We start from the raw sequence: 20,198 nt of genomic DNA, 5'->3' as shown, positions 1-20,198 counted from the left end.
CCATAGTAAGAGTACCCAATTCTTTTTTATTTTCTAGTTTTTACTCTTTGCTGATAAATATAATATTAACAATATATCATTTGGGTCATTTGTACTTTTAAATAGCTAACACTTTAAAACATTGTTGTTTTACTTTCGAAACAGCAAAATGTATAACCCTGAATATAACTTTTTTCAAAAAATATTATTAAGACATTACAAGAGTTTGTTTAGAAAAAAGTATTCAAATTTACTCTTTAGTTCTTAAAGTTCCTATAAGGCGAAAGTTAAAGTTCTTAACTTTTGTATATTGGTAAAAAAAACAAATACAATTTTAAAAATAGCTGGTGTAAAATTGTTACGTGACAAATTTTGAATAACAAATCGGTGTAACTTCAGGCAGCAATTTCTTCTCATTTATTTTTAATTTTTTTTTTTTATTATCAATATTTTTTTTATTTTTTCAAAAACTTTTTATTAAAAAAACATTATTTTTTGTTGCTTACAATTGTTCTGAAGAAAACATGATTTTTTGTAATACAATTTTGCAATTGACTTAATTTTTTATAGTTTTTGTGATGAATAAAAAAAGTGTAACCGTAACACAAAGAATTTGGATTCTGCATTCTTTGAAACGACAAAACATGAAAAATAAAATAATAAGAAATGAATAAAAATTGTGTTGTTGTCACCTTACAAAGTCTAGTCGCTCAAGGTGCTGTGTTCTCTACCCTGTACATTTATGTGCTGAGTAGTGTGTATTGTTATGTAATGTAATGTAAATTTTGTTATAAATGCCTTAAACATTTATTTGGAATATTATATTTTGTAAGTAAGAATTCGCAACAATTTCAAAAAAAAATACGGTAATTTAATTAAATATTATTTATGAGAAATATTTCATCATAAAAGAAATAATCAAAAGGTTTCTTACACATTTTGATTAGTAAATTAATTATCTAATGTTGTTTATTATTAAAAACATACTATACTTTTTTTTAAGTCAAAGGGCTTTATTGTGGGTTTTTTATAAGAAGTTTGATTTTAGAAATTATCTAAATAATTTGATATATATTTTCTCAAAATGTCAACAAAAATTACTAAATTGTCGTCAGTGACAATTTGATACTTTAGGGGGAAATCATTTAAGGGGTACAAATGTCTGTTAAAAAACTGACGGCATATATTTTTCACTATATGCCACTGTTGTATACGAAGTTTGAATCAAAACTGCATACTACCCAAAAACATATTGAAAAAAATCACAATACTATATTACCAACGACAATAGTAAAATTTGTTTTTAAAATGTGCCTCAGCCAAAATTTGTAGTATGTTCAAGCGGACCAACATTTTATTATTCCTTGCCTAAGTCTATACACAATTATTTACCAAATTTTGAATGAACTGATTGTTTATTAAAATATTAGAGGGACATTAGATTACGGACATATGAACACAGACATTTTTCTCTAAAATTATTGTAATCGCTCCAATTTATTATATTAAAATTTTCCAATTTTTCGAACTTTCCGTCCCTAGAAACCTAACCAAATTTTGTATCATATAATTTGACATGTAGTAACCGTGGCGTGATGGTTAGTACTTAGGATTATCATGCCAAATCATGGTTTCTTCTTATCCTTTTTTTGTGGGTACTGAGGAATTGACAAATCCTTCAAGAGTAATTTTTGTCATAAAAAGTGCTATCGCAAAATAGCTGTTCGGATTGGGATTAAAACATAAGGTTCCTTTCATCGCTGACAACATTACTCGGTTGAGAGTTGTAAGTCCCAAGGCCCTAGTTCTCAACGGACTGTTGCACCACCTAATTTATTTTAATATGACGTGATAAATCAACTAACTTTTTTTTTATAAATCAAAAAGCCTGAAAATAAATATTAGTCATCTCGAATATTTTACACACACTAGAATAATTGTATGCAATGAAGAATAACATTTTTGGCACCTAATTCAGTTTTGGGAAGAATCGTGGGAACAGCTAAATGTTGGTATAAACTGATTTTCAAATCGAATAATTCGAGAATATTTAGAACCTCAAAATTGATTCATTTGTTGTTAACAAAAAATAATATTCTTAAAAAAATATAATAGGTATTTTTTTATAAAAAATAAAAATTTTCAAAAATGCTGTTAAAATTGAAAAAAAGCTGTTTTCGACTTAAAGTGTCGGAAATAAAACAGATATTGAAAACCAACATATTTTCTTATATGCAAAATATATTGTTTACTTTTAGTTAACGTTTTAGAAAAATGAAATTCTTCACTGTTTTTAAAAAACACGAGAACCTACAAATTCCAACATATAAAAACTGATAACAAATAGTTTTCGACTCAAGATGAAGCTAAAGAAAGATATTGACTTAAAATGTTTTATCTCACACAAAATAATTTTATTAATATTTTCTGAAAGTTGAGAAGTTATCAATGTGGGTCGCATCCCATCGTCTTTCTTGCTAGCTATCTATACTCCGCCATACCTACTGAATCAACCTTATCCACATGACAGTCTTTCCTTAAATTAGGAAGTGCTTTTTTAAAAAAAAAAGAAGTGTAATTCTTTTTTTCTAGTTAACTTTAAACTCACATCTTGATAGTTTATTGACAATGTTTTTAATATTGGACCTGAAAAACGTACTCATCGCTTAAACTAAGTAATTTTTGTATTATTAAGTTCACTGCACCCACTCTCCATACAAAAATCTCCCACATCCGAATTTAAAAAGAAGAAAAATGGATTTAGGATAAATTCAAAACCTCCATTCCTAATAACCCAAACTTACTTGCCAAAAATTATAACATCCACATAAAACAGCTTGTCAATTTATCACATTCATTTTGCCCCCAATCTACCTTTAAAACAACTCAATTTAAAGCACTATACAAAATTCTTGCCATCCCCAAACTAACATCAAGTAGCCAAAGCACGTAGCGGGTACATTTGTAAATTCCAACTATTTACCATCATTTTTTATTTGGGTGTGTGTTTTGTTTTTGTGCCATCCAACATTTTTAAGTTCACATGCATACGTATTGAAAAATAAAGACCAAAAAATCGCAACAAACAAATAATAGTTTTTACTATAAAACACACATTTATCGCTCAAAAAGGACGAAATTCTTTTCCTAGCCAAATGTTAAAAATAAAACTGTCTATACAGGCGACCAAAAGCAACAAAACATCAACCAAAAAAATATCTACGAGTATATACAAAATAACTCACTTGGGCAAATATTGCCCAGATTGCCGGACAAACATTAAACAGATACAAAATACAAATGGATGTATCCTTCAGCGGAAACAGTGGAAATGGCGGCGGCAAAGGCAACGGTAACGGTGGCGGCGGCGACCGAAAATCGTGTAATAAAAAAAAAGGAAACACTCGATTGGAATCCTTTCTCATGCAGCTTACAATTTTGTTTGCTAGGTTAGGTTTTTACGAATTTATTTGTAAGTGTGTAGGTATATCCTTGAAATATGTGCATTTTATTGTTTCCTTATGTTAGATATGTAGGCTGGAATGTGTGATGCATATAGTTCATTTCATTTTGTTTTAATGTTTTTTATTATATTTGATTTGATTTTCTATCTATTTTATATTTTATTTTTTTTTATTTGTTTTTAAAAAAGAGAATTGTGTGCAATGAAACTATTCAAGCATATTGCCAATGGATTTTTAAACAAACGTAATTCTGTTGTCTTTTCTGTTTTTATTTTTCTATTTTGCTGTAAGGACATGAGATTTGATTTTTAATTGAGATTAATCAGTGGTGTTTCTATCATCGAGGGGTTTCAAGTTATGCTAGGAAAACATAATTACAAAATAATTTAATTTATCAAAAACAAAATAAATATGAGATTTTTGGTGAATGAACAACAAATCAATTTATTTTCAATAAAAGTAAGAGCCGACTCTTGATTTATATAAATTTACAAAAATACTCGAATATTACCGGTTTCGCAAATGAAAGTGTTCGAACAACATTCTCGTAACGTTGCAAAAATGTCAATACTTTAAATATGTAATTGCATATATTGATACTAAAATAATTGGAATTTTTATATCTAAATCACATCAAAATAAGAATTAATAACTTAGAAACAGTTCCAGGAGGAAAGGTCGTAGGGCTCGTGACCCTTCTCAGAGATAATTTTTTTTAATTTTCGTAGGAATTACATGGAATTGAAAAATTATCGAATTGCGTTAATGGATATGACCTCTTATAACTTTATTACATTTCGAAGGAAAAGTTACTGAAAAAAAACATTCATTAGACGTTAGAATTTTTTTCAAACTAAGAGAAAGTGGGGATCAGAAAACTGTCTTAAGATGTTGTTTACATTTATGTATCACAAAAAAAAGTATATTAATAAGATAGTTAATAAATTAATAAATAAAATAAAAAATAAATAAAAGATACAAAATAAATATATAATTCAACAAGTTAATAACCAATAATTAAATGCAAATGAGAAAGTAAATAATTTAATGAAAAAATGAACAAATCAGTAATAACTTAATTAATAAATAAATAAATAACAACAAAATAAACACAAATGAAAAATTTTATTAAATAAATGAACAAGTGAACAAATAAATACATAGATTAACAAATAAATATTTTAATAAATCAAAACTAATAAATAAATTAACAAAAAACATAAGCAAATAAAGAAATAACAAGAAACAAATTGAGAAAAAAATAATATATAATAAATAATAATTAATTGAATAAATGTAGCATTAATTTATTAATAAACAAACCAAGAGAAAACATATTTTGTACTAACGCCATAATGAGTTAAGTTTGAGATTAAATTGTAATCCGAAGAATTACACGATAAAATACAACGGTCTTGTAACTTCGAAATTCTTACAGGAACCTTATCAATATTTGCCATTCTAAGAAGCTCTTCTGTAGAAAAGTGCCAGGGGAGATTAAGCATAATTTTTAATATTTTATTTTGCATTATTTGTAAATTTTAAATTTTGTGTATGAGTTTTGGCGCATTGTTTCAATTTGCAGTTTAAACGTCAATGTTTTATCCAGGTGCACACCAAGATACTTAGCACTCAATTTGCGCTCCGTTCAATTGAAGGCTAATTGTACGTATTTATTTTTGTTTTCCAATTATTGAAATAAATCTGAATAGTACTGAGTGAAGATTGCACATTTTTTTTCAGTGCAAAAACCAATTGAATCTGATGAATAAACGCATGTGTCATCAGCAAATATTGCAGTCTCACAATTTGAAGTTTAAGGAAATTGTAAGTTTATATGTTATATACAAATGGACCTAGAACACCTAAAGTGATATTATTTTCTTCAGTGTACCAGTTGTTCCCACAGACTTTAAATGTTCGGTTTGAGAGAAATGACAAAATAATTTGTTCAATTTACAAGGGAAATCTCAAGGTATAGAGCTTATATATCAAGCCCTCATGCCAGACAATAGCAAAAGCTTTTTCCACATCAAGAACTAATATTATTGTGCTCTTTACTGAAGACAAGTTATTTTTAACAAACTTTGTTATTCTGTCAATTTGGTAAGTTATACTATGATACCTTCTAAAGCCAAATTGTTCTGGTGGCAAAATATCAAATTGATCTACATGCAAAACCAGTTTTTTTAATAAATTTTTCTAATCATTTGCTTAATAAGCTCAACAAACTAATTAGTCTGTAGCTATTAGGTTCACTAAAACTTTTTTCTGGCTTATGGATAAGAATGACTTTGGCTGCTTTCCACTCTATGAGGATGTAACTTGTTTTAAAACAATTGTTAAAAAAGAGGCTGGGATGCGCCCCCAACTGATAACTTCCCATCCCGTCTGTCGATTTGTCTTGCTTAAAAGTTTGTCTATATGTACCCGTATCAATTTTTACCAAATTTGCGTACTATTTTTTGTATAGATTTTATTTTTTATGAAAAAACGGACTGTTGGATTTTAATATAAAAATTACTGAAAATCGAAAACAACATTTTCTGTGAAATAAAATAAGTTTGAAGCCAATATTTTTAGTTTTTGAAAAACTATTTGAGTCAAAAGTAAATTTTTACCAAGTAAAAAAACTGTCAATTCGATTTTTTTCAAAATTTTATCGAAAGTTTAAAACAATATTTCTTATAAGATAAAATTAGTTTGAAGCCAATATTTCAAACTTTTGAAAGGATATTTGAGTCGAAAATCATTTCTTACCAACTTTTGTTAATTTCTTTTCGGTTTTTAATTTTTTGTAAGAAAACTGTAAATTCGATTTTTTTCAAAATTTTACTGAATGTTGACAACTATATTTTTTGAAAGATAAAAGTAAATTAAAGCCAATATCTCAAAGTTTTGAAAAGATATTTGAGTCGAAAATCAATTTTTACCAACTTTTATTTATTTTTTTAGGTTTTTTATTTTTTGTAAAAAAAACTGTCAACTTCATTTTTCTCAAAATTTTATCAGACAAAATTGTTTTGGAGATGAAATCATATTTCAGTCGTAAAATTTTGAAGGTGACAAATTTTTTTTTGATTTATAAAAAAAACCGTTCAATGGATTTTTTTCCATAAATATATTCTTTGATATCACGTTACAATATATAAAATTTAATTCAAGTATCTAGCGTTTTTGGTTCGTAAGATATTTAGGGTTAACCAAAATTTTCACCTTTTTTTCAAACTGCTATGGTAGAAAAACCACCCACTCAATTTTCTTGAGAGCCCTTTCTACATCTTTCTGCCTTATTATCTGTATAACAAAATTTATTTGAAGTCGATATCTCTTCTGGTTCTTGAGCTATGGACGACGAAAAAAACGTCGCGAACGTACGGACGTACAAACGTACGTACACACGCATGCACAGACATCTTTCTAAAAATCTTTCATTTCGACTCTAGGGGCCTTGAAACGTTGAGAAATGTCAAAATTTTCAATTTGACAAATCAGACCCATTACAATAACTTCCTATGGGAAGCTTATAAATTGGACAAATTGCCACCAGGTTTAAAGTATTTTCAGCAAGATCCAAGTTACAAATTGAGCCTATTCAATTTGTGTTATTTTTAAATGCCCGAGAATTAATATTAAGAAGAACGCCTTTTGCCTTAAAAATCAATGATATGACTTTAGCTTGCAACACGTCATTAAAATATAACTCGTTTATCGTAAATTCAAGACGACAATATTCATCATGAAACTGTGACATTCGTGCCATTTCTACATTTTTTCCTCAAGCCTCTCTTATTAAAGTTTTAATAACGTTTTTAAGTTTCAAACTCTAATCAATATTTTGAGAATAAAAGTTCAATTCTATTCCAGCATCACCAAAAAAACTTTAACTCAATCATTAACCCAGAATGTTGACTTTTGAATTGTTTGGTCTGCTAATATTCTGGGAGTCGGTTTCTTGGATAACTAAAAACTTTCCGTATGTGCTCAAAATGTAAGTTGAAAATGAATATAAACATTTTGTTGATACTAGTTTCGAGGTGCAACATATAGTTGGGAGTGTTTTTTGGAAGAAATAGCATTTTTTTCAGGAAAAAACGTAAAAGTTTTTCAACGTCTTCATGTTCACACTGTCCCCAAATAGGTGCCGCATAACACATGATATATCTCGAAGCTTCCACAAAAATTTTCAACTTATTGCTTTGGGAAATATTCTGATTACTAATAAATAAAAGAAGACCACGAGAAATTGATTGTATTTTTTGAGCTTGTTAATTTGGTAACCAAATGTTTCTTGTATTTGAGATTGTAAGTTACTAGTACCCCGAGGTATTGGTATTCATTCACCTCATCAATTTTGGAACCATTAAGGAACCATTTTTGTTCAAGTGGACGTCTTGCACCTTTTCGGAAAACCAAACATTTTGATTTTGACAGATTAATAATTAACTTCCAACGTTCGCAGTACTCTGCAAGTTTATTAATTACGCTTTGAAGTTCTTGAGGGGATTCTGCCACTAGAACCAAAACATCAGCGTATTTATTCTAATACCACATACTTCAACCCCCAGGCAATTCGCTACTTAAATCATTTAAATAGATTGCAAACAAAGTTGGGCTAAGCTTACAGCCTTGCCTTGTACCTTGGTGGACATCAAAAAAGGCAGAACTTGAGATACCACGCCATGCCATACTGCTGACTCAGTATCACAATAAAGAATTTTCAAAAGCCTTACAATTTTGTTTGAATGGATCTCGATCGATTTAAAGTCAACAAAAAAGTGAAAACCTTCTTGTTTTGTTTAAATTTTAAGTGAACAATACTGTTTAGGTTACAAATATTGTCAACGGTCGAGTAACTTTTCCGAAAACCGGCTTGATACTCATTTAACACATGATTTTCTTCCAGCCATTCATTGATGTAATTTAGAAACAAGCTAGTAAACAACTTATGAAGATCCAACAGAGATAAACCACGATAATTAAGAACTTCATTTGGGTCACCTTTTTTAAAAATAGGAACAATAACCGACTGACGAAACGAATTTGGAATCTGTTCAGTTCCAAAAATATTATTAAAAAATAGCAAAATCTCATTAATAAAAATAAAGGGTGAGTTTTTATAAAACTCGAAAGGTATTCAGTTTAAACCTTGTGCTTTGTTGTCTTTTAAACCGGATAACACTGTACACAATTCTGTTAATGAAAACTTTAAATCAAAAGCTGCATTTATAAAGCTTGGAAAATGTAGCGTGTGCAGATCTGCATTGTTTTCCGTTGACAAAAGGCTACGAAAATAATCTTTGAAACAGTCTACGGATAAGTTAGTCTACGGATGATTTAAAGTCTATATCCGCCATTTCAGATAAGTCCTTTTTAGAAGTATCGAAGTTAATTTGTTTTGGAACAAATAAAAACTTTAACATAATACTACAACAAATTGGTAAAAAATTAATTTTGACTCAAAAATAAATGAAGACCCTGATTTCAAAATAAAGAAACTTAAAGAAATTTCTTCAAAAATTAGATTGAAAATCTTCAAAAGACATAAAAACTTTTGAAAAATGCAGCTTAAAATTGCAAAATATCTCAATCAATTTTTTTAAATAAGAGTAAGAAATCGAAAATATGGGAATCGAAGCCATAATAGTAAGAACAAAGAATGATTTTAGCTTCAATCTTCTTTCATCTTGCTAAAAATGATATTTTAAATATTTTTTAAAACTTAAAAACTATGTTAATAAAAGTTCTATAAAAAATACAATTATATTGATTTATATTTTACAATATATCTTGACCTTTATTCTTAAAATAAAATTTTTGGTTAGATACTTTTTCGAAATTATTTAAATTACACCATTTTTACAAAAAAATACCATTTTGTTTTAAAAAACACTTTTTGTAAAATCACTATGTGTTTGAATATTACGTAAATTAGATTTTTAATATTTTTGAACAACTTTTTCAACCATCTTTGAACAAAAATAGAGATTTTTTTTTTAAATTTTCAAAGCTTGTTACTGTTTTTATAGAACAATCAAAACCTTCAAATTTACATTCAGATACAATCTTAAACTCTTAAGCAACAGTGTCACCCTATTTTCTATGTTGCAATTTTACAAACTTTATACCTGATAAAATGTGTGCGTTCGATTTCAGAGCACTTGAAAACCCTCTGACACATAAATCCTAGAAAATATTCGCCACTTTAAAAGAAAACCTCTTAAAATCTTAAAAGTTTCTATTTGAAAAAGGTCCAACCCCGTTACACATCCGAACTCTACAAATAGAAAAAAAATATGTATTTATTCTCCTTGATAGTCTAATTTAAATAAAATATTCTCAATATCCCCGCTTTATTTACAAAAAACCATTTGTTCCACTAAGTAAGCAAATTCCCGGCAAAGTTCTCTTTGTTTAGCTCCTCGATAGTCGATACATACACCTCAAGCCTCCAAGACCTTCTTTGCCTTCACCTTCGCCTTCTCCATCTCCATAGTTTCCGTCTTACTCCTTTTCGTTTCGAGTTTTAAGTTTCAAGTTTCGAGGAAAAACCAAACGCAATCGAAATTCAATAAAACATGTTCGCATTGCAAATTAAAACAATAAACACGCCCCAAAGAGTCATAACGACCAACGCGCCACTTTATATGCGACAAATACTTCTCTGCCACACTATGCACGAGACAAACGAAAGGACAAAGTCGTCGGAGGAAAAAGCCAATTTATGAGGCACTACGGCCATAAGGATACTGGAAGGATACCTTCTGCTCCGTACCGCTTCCGTCGGCTTGCCGCCACCATCATTGTCGATATCTTCTTTTATACACGGAGCGGGCGCTTCATCCCCAACAAACAAAGACACCCAACAACCATTGTTGCCACTTGGCTTTGCAATGAGCTTTATTGGTTGCAAATTTACGTAAACAATATTCATGGGTGTCCTTCCTCCCTCTGAGATATCTTCCTGGGGTGGCTGCGGAGATTGAGAAGAAGCAGTGGAATCCTTTTCGCGAGCGGATCGAAAGGATTTCCGCCTCATTGATGCCTTCTGAGCAACAATGAGCAACGACAAGTGACGACGGCTATGCGATACGACGACTATGCGATACGACGAAAGATGTGGTGGCAGCTTGGGTGGGTGTCCTTTATCCCATCACCATCATCAGCTATGGCGCATATCGATGAATTGGTTTGTTGTCGTCTTGCACATTATCGTAAAAATATTTTTAAAACGTATTTCCATATTCGATGGGAAAATTCCGTATGAAGGAAACCGGAAATAGGCCTCAATTTGTGCATTTGGGCCAAATGTCCTTTGTGTCGTAATCTCTTGTCGTTGTCGCTGTCGTTCTCGTCATCGTCGGTCGTCCTTTTGAATCTGCAGTTTGACTTTTGATTCAAAAACCTCCTTTTCGTGTGGGCTGTTGGGGGCGATGATGGCAGGCAGAGGGTTTTAAGAATCCTAATGACAATCATCATCGAAGTTCGAAGGACGAATTGTTGTTAGGGTCCCTCGTAGAATGATGTTGATGGTGATGGCGTTGGTAATGTTGGTGGTGTGTTTATGGTGAATTTTAGTTTGGTAAACTTTTGCCATTTTGCCATCATATTTATTTATGGTAATTTTATTATCGGTCTGTGTTCATCGGCCCGCGGTATTTTGTCCTTTCCCGTTTCCCGTTCCGCGGTTGCCATCGATATGGGCTCAAAGATATATCCTTATGTTCGTTTTATAGCTTCCGAAACGGTTTAGTATGATTGTCCTGTAGACGTAGAGTAAAGCAAGAAGTCACATAATAACACTAACACAAATATCTACGTATGTCCTTGCTCCTATACACTATACAAATGGAAGAAACGGAACCGCACTGCTTGTATATTTATGTTTATATGGAAAGTCAAATTAATATATGAGAAATAGAAAAACACATTTTCTCAAGTCAAGGATACGAAGGAAGTGTATTTATTTATACTTTATCCAGGAACAAGGGAAATTATACAAGCAACTGCAATGTCTCTGCAGTTTTGTCTTTATTTGTTTATTTGTATTTCAATTTATGTATGTGTGTGAGTGTGTCCTTAAGTTTAATGCTTACTGCCCTCTTGAACAGGAATATTTGTCCGCTTTTAGCGATATTCGAAAAGGACAAATATATAAACAACAAACAAACAAACTGTGTGTTTGCAACACGATGAGACATTGCAAATAGGTTTTGAAAAATATTTGCATAATATAAGCGGATGTTCTTTGCGAATTATAAGAGAAAAGTTTTCGGTTTCAAGGATTGTAGAATGTAGATAAAGAATATTTTGGTTGGGGGAGGGAATTTTTTTTTTTTTTTCGAAATAAATACTGAATCAAATCAACATTTGTTTCAAAATAATAAAAACAAAAATGAAGTTTAATTCTTCTGTTTTGCATTTTATATTCAAAGTCGTATCCTTCTGGTTTGAGGTTTAAATTAAAACCAAATGTTAACAGTTTTTTTTTCAATTGAAACGCTACTGTTATTTTGGACGTATTAATTGCATACTTAATAACTTTTGTGCTATTGACAAGCTTTTGTCACCCGGAAACTATTTTGTCGTAAGGGAACTGCTTTCAAAATTAAGCTTAGTTTGTCCTTTAAACATATTAATGACCAAAAGACATTGACTAAAAATATGGAATTAAAAACGGTTTTTTAAATATAATTTATAAAACAAATTAGATGGAATTTATATTTTTTGTTTTTAAAATATAACCAACTTTTTTATTTGAAACCGAGAATAAAAATTCTAAATAAAAAACAATCCACATTTTAAAAAGGTTAAAAGTTATGTTTATGCTTTAAGAAAATAACGGGTGCTTTATTTTAGCTGCATGAGAAGTTTTGATGTTTTTTTTTGTTGATGGCTGAAATATCAAAGTGTCTTAGAATTTCTGTTGACTTAAGTTTGGCCATTCATTATGAAATTTTAAACGCTAGAAGATATATTCCAAATTATGGAAATCTTCTTTGAATTAAAAAAATATCTATTCACCAAACTCGTAGAGCGCTTCGAATAAAGGTAATGTTAAAGCTTATTTTTGGCTTTGTCAGTAAATATAATTTAGTGTATAAAGCGAAGGCAATATTCCATCCATTAAATAATCAATTTTTCAGCATCAAAATTCAAAATTCGGTCCTTCTTAAGCACTGACGGTATCATTGATTAGTGTGTGGTTTATACCGACAAAAAAGCAACTTCTGAGGCATTGGAAGCCTATATCCAGCAACCACTGACAAGATTTATTGGAAAAAAGAATGTAAAATTGTACTGATTGAATATATTTTGTAACTAGTAGCCGTGGAGGATATATTTCAAAAGTCGTAATGAAAAAACAAATGCCATGAAATTATCTACCAGAATAATAAAAAACTAAGCCCAACAACATTTATGTCTTGCATTTTTAAGATACAAAGAAAAACAACTCAGTCCGAATACATTCTTATAAATAAGTAATTCTTTTTCATATTCACTGTCAAGAAAGAAACACATGTGTCATCCATAAATACATTTAAATAATTAACTACATGGGTCCGGCAAAAGATATACCGTATTTAAAAAAAAATGTATTGAAGTGTGTGCCGTGGATCCATCTTGTTGGAACCAGATTTCTTTGTGGTTTCTAGTAAACTCATTTAAGTTTGGTTGGAGGAAGGTCTCAATGTGACAGTAGCGATAGGCATTAACTGTAACTTTTTGCCCATTTTATTCGAAAAAATACGGATATATTCCTCTACGATAAATGCGCGATGCTCACAGTGCCACGCCATTATGATTACTAAAAACGACATGTAGACATCTATCTATCTATATCCCGAATACCATTTTATCTTTAAATAGCTTTAAATATAAACGTCTTAAAATACGGGAAGTTTTTTGGCCGGACCCGTATATTATAAGCTAAACACATGCTTGGAAAATAATTCTATTTATATCTTTTTAAAAGAAAACTTAATCGTTAAATTATTTATTTTTGATAGAATATCTACCAACTTTTATGCCATGAGATCCTGCCGAAAATTTCTAAGACTCTAGGAAAACTTGCCTTGAAATTCTGATCAATGTTAGATTAAAAATCAATTTCTTTTACTGAAGATATTTAAATATGAACAAAAACTTAAATAATAAACATATAGAATAAGTCAATTAACTTGAAACAAAGCTTTTAAATAAAGTCAGAGGTACACTTTAGATTATTCATTTCCAATAATGACCAATTCTAAAATATAAAGAAAGTTTCAAAATAAGTTTCCCCTTTTTTTGTAAGTAACTAAACTTTGAACTATTCTGATTTAAATAAAATTTAAAAAGGCTTAAAAACATTTTGTAATATTTTAAAGGATTTGAGTTTAAACTATAATATTTTTTGAATTTGATCCAAAATGTTTGAATAAAATTATTTCATTTGAAATTCTGAACAAGTCTTAGTCTCGCTATGTTAAAATAACTTAATAAATTTGAATTGATTCTTAAAAAAAAATAAGGAATAAAAGGAATTTGAATTAAAAATCTACAATATCTGAAATTTTGAACAAAACACAATGGCTGTAATATTGTGGTAAAATATTCCTTTTTATCCCCAATCTTATTGATTGAAGATCAAAAATAAGAACTTGTGATAATTTAATTTTAGCTAAAAGGATAAACATCATAAGTACATTACTTTACTATTTTGTATTCTTCACATAAGTGGACATATATTTTTTTTCAAAACCACTCATACATTTTTTAAGAAAATAAGCTAAGTTGAGTATTTTGCAGTTTGTGCTGTTTTTCCGTATTACTTTCATGTGCTAGTACTCAAAACCAGACAAAAATTAGACCTAATCGAGAACCACTTACAAAACAGCATAAGAGCAAAAAGTTATTGCTCCAAAACCACAAACTTTCAAGACTCAAATATACCAACCTCTTTCATAATCATACATCAGTTTACTTTTCACTCTTGAGACGTGTATCAATATTTCTATATTGTTCAAATTCTACAAAATCAAATTTTAACAAAGAATTCCTATGAATTTGTCGATACCTTCCCGTAAGAATGTATTAAGCGACACTTTTTTCGAAAATGACTTTTTAATGTGGAACTATACTAGAAGTTAAGCGCCACATTTTGGCCTGGGTTTCGCTGCCCTATCATGTATACAAAAGAAACTAAAGAGGAAATAAAATTGTAACAACCGCCAAGTTTTCTCACTGGAATAATGTTGCTCCCTAAAATTTGTATTATCCGCCATTGAAATTATGCTAAGCGACATTTTTAAAAAGTTTTTTGTCTTAAGCAACCAAACGTCCAAACAAAAATTTTGTTAGATGTCGCATAGTTTAACCGAAATTGTCGCTTAGCACACTCTTCCAAATAGAACTTGGTCCATTTTTGTTGGTTATAACCATCCAGATATTGTTTTCTTTAATTTTGAATATTTTTCTATGAAGTAGGCTTATGCTTTTTTCCCATTTATTTTGTGTTTTTTTTTGTCTGGTCGGTTGTAAGCGTATTTTTGTATGTATGTAAATTCCGTTGCATAGATAGCTGTTGATTTTATTTCAAATATTTGAATGCAGTATGAATTAAACGACACAATTTATTTCAAACCTTTATTTTTTGTGACCATCACAGTGTCTTAAGCGCCATTTACCATTGTATCAAGCGCCAATGTCTTGACCACGAAAATGTACTAAGCGACAAAAACTTCTTATCTGATTAAAATTTCGGTTTTGCAATGATGTCAAGTTTTGTATTCTGAAAATCCCTCTCCAAATCTGTTCCTTCCATTACAATACACAAAAAAATGACTAAATGAGACGTTTTTTTTGTTTCCTGAACAATTTTAAAAATGTCGCTTAATACATTCTTACGGGAAGGTATCGTTGTATTGATAAATTTTTACAAATGAATTGAAAAAGCAATGTATCAATTCACATTTTACTAAAAAATACTTTTTGAAAAACAGAACTAAAAGAATTTAATTAAGATAAATAAAATTTCTCTTTGGTCCCTTAAGTTCTCTAAACTCTCAACAACGAAAAACGGACAAAACTCGAATATTGACAAACGTTCGAATTCCAGATTGATTAATAGTTGAATGATTTTAAATGAGAGTTGCAAACATTCAATACAAATCAAAGTAAAAATATTTTTCAAATATTGATAAGTCACTCCTTGAAGATATAATCTTTTACAAAAGTATAACAACAAATATTATCTTAGCTAAATTATATGAAAAGAAACTAAAATTGATTTACTATAATCTAAACGGTACCACAAAATACTAAACAGAGGCCTAAAACCCATTTGTTGAAAAAACTTTTAAGATTTTAGATCACAGTACGTACAAATTTCTTGAGCAAACGGATGTTATATCAAATTTGTTGTTTATCGATAAACGTACCAAATTTGGTTCAGTTAATCTAGCAGATTCCTGTACTGAAAATTGTCTTCATTGTACGTTAAATATTTATTAAATTTCAACTGAAAACCAGAGTTTTGAATATATTTCGGAGGATTCAAAAGAAGCATTTTCTTAGATTTCGGGAAATACTCTTGAGCAGAAACAAATATATACCAACCATTTTCTGTTTGAAGGAAATTGTGCAACATTCAAAAGTAGATATCAAACTTTCCAAAATTATTTCAGCTACAATTGAATATAAATTACAGGTTTTCAGAACAAATATTTCACATTTTCTAGCAGACACATAATTTATTGAAGTTCAATGCTTGGATTTCAAATCACCTAGGTATATCAATATATTCTTAATTAATAGTTTTTTTTATCGAAGACCTTTTTCCATATTTAATTAAGCTTATATATAATAGATGTTTAAGTTGGAATTGTTATTACTAATAGGTTGAACTTTCTAAAAGTAGTGAATATTGTATTTTGAAATTAAATTGTCTTTAGATTAATTAAGTTGGCTTCCTTTTACACCCAAGACAATACAAGGCATCAGATCTATCAAAATGATGAAATCTGCAGCAACACAAAAGTATATATGAATAAACTTTGAGATATACTCATATACTGTTTGACGAACGACTTGAAAACTATTTACAATATGTCTCAAACTGAAACAATTGTTGTGTCTTCTTGAAAATCTATATATATATAAATTAGGTAGAGTTATTTCCCCCTTGACCCTATTCTAATATCTCTTTCACATATGAAAATATCAATATTAAATTAACTTTCCCCAAAATTTTCAATACATATGAACTTGGTTTTGAACAATCTGTCAGAAAATATTCAATAGCTTTCATATTCCAACAAAACCAACCAAATACCAACCAACTAAACAACCAACCAACCAACCAACTAACTACCAGCTCCTTTTCAATCTCTTTAAAATATTGGTACTCTATACCGTCTGTCTCCACCTCAACTCGACTCAACTTACTTCACCAAAACCCTATACCTCGAATATCCATATAAATGCTTCTTCTCATATTCAATACAATTCCCATGAGAGTTGTGCTAACTCCCATTGAACTAACAATATAAATCCTTTCTATTGCATCTAATATAACTTATAACCAAAAAGTGGGGTTATGAATGATGTGTGCTGCAGATTTTCCGCCTGATCTATTCATTTCAAATGTTTGCATTTCTCTGCTGTTGCTGCAGTAGCTCCGTCCTGAATCCTTCTACGGCTGCTTCTACTGTTGTTACTACACAGCATTCAATCAGAAATTCTCAATTCATCTAATGATGCAGAATATGTTGAGCATTTTTATTCAAAAAAGGATTCAACTATACCGTACAAGGCAAAGAAAACCATGTGTGTGTTTATGTTTTGTATGCATTTATTTACTCACCAAAGTTCCACGGTGCATTCCTGAAGGATAACAGCAACAGCTGAATCGCGCGGAAAACTCGCAAACTCGTCTCGTACTCTCGTCGTCGTACACTCGTCGACGTCTTCGTTCGAAGGATATTCGGTTGGTTTTTTGGTTTTTCTTTCTCTCTCAATAACAAAAAAACACACACTTTTTGCCGCACAGAAATAAACACACAAGAGCACACAAAAACCAAACAAAAATACAATACTGAAATACTAGACACAAAAATGTGAGGGAGGATTTTGGTCCTCGCAAGCAGCACGCTACGCTACGTCTTTCCTCTTAAGTAGTGAAGTCCTTTTTGCTGCTGTTTGCGTTTGCCTTCGTCATCTGTACTCTCGCTCGCTTCTTGCAGAGCACGTGGTTCAAGGATTCTCAAAGAATGGCAACTTAACTTTTCTTAAAATGCAACAAGGACTAGTTTTTTTTTATTTTTGTATTTCTTATTTTTGTTCCTTATTTCTTATGCTTAAATCTTAAAATATGAAGAATTATTGTCGAAGGAAGGAAGATACAGGAATAGCAAGAAGAAGAAGAAGAAAGTAAAAACAGTATTTTCTAGCTTCTAGGTAGAAAGTAGAATAATGATTATCAGGATATCGCTTACAATATTTCTCACGGTTCGCTGAGTACGAGCCAAAGTTCTGGATGACAGTCACGATTGTTCATTCAATCGAAAATATTCTCCTTCATCTACACAAAATGAGGAGGAATATATTTTTGTGAATGTCCTTGATTTGTATATTTTCTATCTTTAAGTTTCGATAGCTTAGTAATACTATATGTGTTCACAACCGTAGCACTTTAAGCGAGCGACAACAATACATTACAAATATAGACAGAGATAGAAGAGTAAAAATCAAAACGAAACACTACTTTATAGATCAAGGATATTCTTAGGAAAAATATTCATAAATATTTTTTGTTGAAATTTTTATATACACATATAAATCAAAAGGATATTTTTGTTAAATTTATATTTTTACATTGAAGTCAGCTCCGACATAAATCAGTAAAACAGCACAAGAACGTAGAAATATTAATATGTCTTAAAAACAAAAACCGCCGCGAACTTTCAAAATTTCGTCCTTTTGAACTCAAATTTAAATTTGAATGCACTTAAGCAGAATTTTATTCGTTTCAAGAAGTAAATCTTTCTATACAACAGAATCCCATTGCATCCTTTCGCAGCCGTTATTCACGCTCAACTGTGTTTGAAATTTTAAAAATAAATACAATCGCGAAGGACGACAAAAATTTTTGCACTCAAGAATGAAAATATTTAATTCGCGCCCCGACAACACAAGAAAAATCACAACACAACACTCACTGTGATTGTGCGATGGAAAATGCAAAAATTGTTGTAAAAGGGATATCGAGTATCTACTGTGACCGAAGGATGTCGGTGATACACTAACGTTGGCTTATTACAACTATCCAAGCTGCTATCTGGTGGCTACAAAATAGTCGACGATGAAAATGAATCGTTCTTGTTGGGTCGGCGAGGGGGCCATAGTCATATCGTGGCGGCGTTGTGAAGTTGAATCCTCAATTCTCAGCCTCAACCGTCCTTCGTTCGGCAGCAATAGTAGCAAATTTGTCCAAGTAGGAGCAGCAACCAGCAAACAGAAAACAGAAACGACAACGGTAACGGTAACGACAACGACAACACCAAGTGCAGTGTGTTTATGTCGATGTCGGTGTCGAAGGATGTAAGAGAGGTGCCCTTTTACTCGAGGTTCGATTGGATCCTATACATATAATCTACTACACAGCACCTACTTTCCTACAGGATCCCTTCTCGACTCACAAAAACCTGCAAAACATACATTTTACCATCATCATCGTTTGCTGGCACTGGCACTGGCATCCGAAACATGTTCGAAAGGACAAAAACCTGCGAATTCGCCGTCGTCGACGAACACCGTGCTCCGTGCATATCAAGGATATGCCCAAAATAGTACAACTTTTTGTGATGGTATGTCCTTGATGTGGACTGCACTAGCACTCTCATCAAAGAATCCAAACCAAAACCTACCACAGGGCAAAATAACTGTCGCAGGACATGGAACCGTCGTCGTTTTATCGTTTTGTGTGCGATGTGTTTTGTTTGGCCAAAATATTGAGGTCATGGTATAGAGTGGCAGGCTGGCAGGAAGTTTTCGCTGCAAAGAAGTTGCTATGGCAAACAGACTTGTACGATGGAGACGATTTTCATGTGAAAGCTAAGGATTCCAATGGAGCTTTTTGTAAAGTGGTGGTGTTTTTTTGACTGGGGAGCTTTTTGTTGGCAGCCAATTTGTTCGACATGCAAAGCTTAAAGGAACACTGTAAGAATTTTTAGATTCAAATTTTAATGGTTGGTTGTTTTATTTGACAAAACTTTTACGATGTGCTTTAGATGCAAGTTGTTGTCAAAAAAGCTGTTTTAAATTTTTTAGGTGAATTTTGAACATAAACTTTGTATTTAAAAAACGTTGATTGTTTCAATTCTTTCGATTGTTCACTTTTCCGAGGAAACTTTTGGCCTTCTCGATGTTTACTTGACTTGAGATTATTCGAAATGCTGTGATTTTTTCATAAAACTGAATTTAAATAAGTCAGGAATATGGGTTAACATCATTTTAAATGAAAATTTTAATTTGTAGTTGTGTCAAAAATAATGTCAAATAATGAGCTTCTAACAATCGCTTATAAACAATTATTTCATTATCATTCTTGATTTCGAGTTGTCAGAAATCATTATTTCGTTGTAACGTTTTCGTACTCATTATTTCCTTTAAATATTTCACTTGAAAATAATACAATTTAATAACAGGTAAAGTAAAAATGATGAATTCATCGGGTTTTCACCCTTTTCCAAGCTACATCAGTTATTTTTAAAG

The 20,198-nt window shown here is 30.7% G+C and overlaps 1 protein-coding gene across 1 annotated transcript in view; it reads right to left on the bottom strand.

Annotated features, from left to right (window-relative positions):
• Positions 1 to 18,851, bottom strand: part of LOC129942298 (uncharacterized) — a 463,167-nt gene extending 444,316 nt beyond the window's left edge. The window contains exon 1 of the mRNA XM_056051169.1: positions 17,290 to 18,851. The gene's annotated coding sequence lies outside the window, so the exon portion shown is untranslated. The remainder of the gene's footprint in view (positions 1 to 17,289) is intronic.
• Positions 18,852 to 20,198: the final 1,347 nt, after the last annotated feature.

This window comes from Eupeodes corollae, chromosome 1 (assembly GCF_945859685.1).
Source record: "Eupeodes corollae chromosome 1, idEupCoro1.1, whole genome shotgun sequence".
NCBI classification, from domain to species: Eukaryota; Metazoa; Arthropoda; class Insecta; order Diptera; family Syrphidae; genus Eupeodes; species Eupeodes corollae.
The sequence above is the reverse complement of the archived record's forward strand: the minus strand, read 5'-3'. Positions and strand labels throughout refer to the sequence as shown.